Raw genomic sequence first — 1,160 nt, 5'->3', positions numbered from 1 at the left:
ATATAACGTAAATAAAATGAGCCATTAAAACGTCAAGATATCCTGAATCACATAACAGGCATTAGTTATCCCATCAAAGTACTAAGACAATAGTAAAAAAAAAGTGATCCAAATTTCAGGAGTGATTTTCATGACAATAATGAAATTGAGTGTGTTCAATAATCAATTTTTCAACATAACACTTCTTTGTTGTACTCTAAGAATAATGTATTGCTTCTCTTTTCAACTATTACTTGTGAGAGGTTCATACTTGCAATTCTATTTTTCTTAAGTCATGCTTTACTTTCACCTAATATAGAATTTAATAATCCATGCATTTTCACTGTTTCACCACAGTTTCAACAATAACTCATGAATAAAACTGACATTTAAAAATCATTTATAAATGTTTTCTTAAAACTTGGGAAATAAAGAAGAATAAAGCCTGCATTTAACATGTAGTAAGTTTTTTAATTAGTTAGATTTCCATGCACTCGGGACAATTGCCATCTTTTTTCTATCATCTTTTCCTTCTACACAGAGGTGAAAGTTCATTCTCGCTGAAGATAACTGGCTCTGGCTAGCATTGTGGCAGCCCTAAAAAGCCCAAAGGGAATGCAAGCCATGCAAACCTGGAGCACGGCCAGCAGCCAGGATCTGCCTCAGCTGGCATCAGAGGGCAGCATTTGTAAAGATTACGCTCCACTTTCCGAGCAGGTGTGCCAAATACAGCAGCTGAAATCCTGCAAACACAATGCCGACCCCCTGCCTGAAATGATAAATTTCAGTGCTTCCCAGCTGAATGTATTTCCATTCCCAGATACCCACTGATGCTCAAGTCATACTTTAGTCCTTTACTGTAGAGGAGAAAGGACTGGTCTGTAGCGTACTCTTTGCTACCACTGCTTTCAAGTCTACTTCTACTGGAGTGCAAAAAAATATACCTTCAGATCAGAGTTTTTTGGGTTTTTTTTTTGCTCCCTCTCATGAAGCATCATTTATGAGATGCTTGATTCATCAAGATATATTAAAAATTAAAACGGAGCCCAACCTAAACAAGAATGTTCAAAGATATGCAAACAACACCAAGAAAAATAACAGAAGTGATTACAATTCGCACATAGTTTGGAGTCTTACATCTCCTACTAGAAACCACTATGCTTTTGGAAAAGATCAAGATA

The sequence above is a fragment of the Apaloderma vittatum genome, unplaced genomic scaffold (genome assembly GCF_000703405.1).
Source record: "Apaloderma vittatum isolate BGI_N311 unplaced genomic scaffold, ASM70340v1 scaffold36096, whole genome shotgun sequence".
In the NCBI taxonomy this organism is placed as follows: domain Eukaryota; kingdom Metazoa; phylum Chordata; class Aves; order Trogoniformes; family Trogonidae; genus Apaloderma; species Apaloderma vittatum.
Note: the sequence above shows the minus strand (reverse complement) of the source record.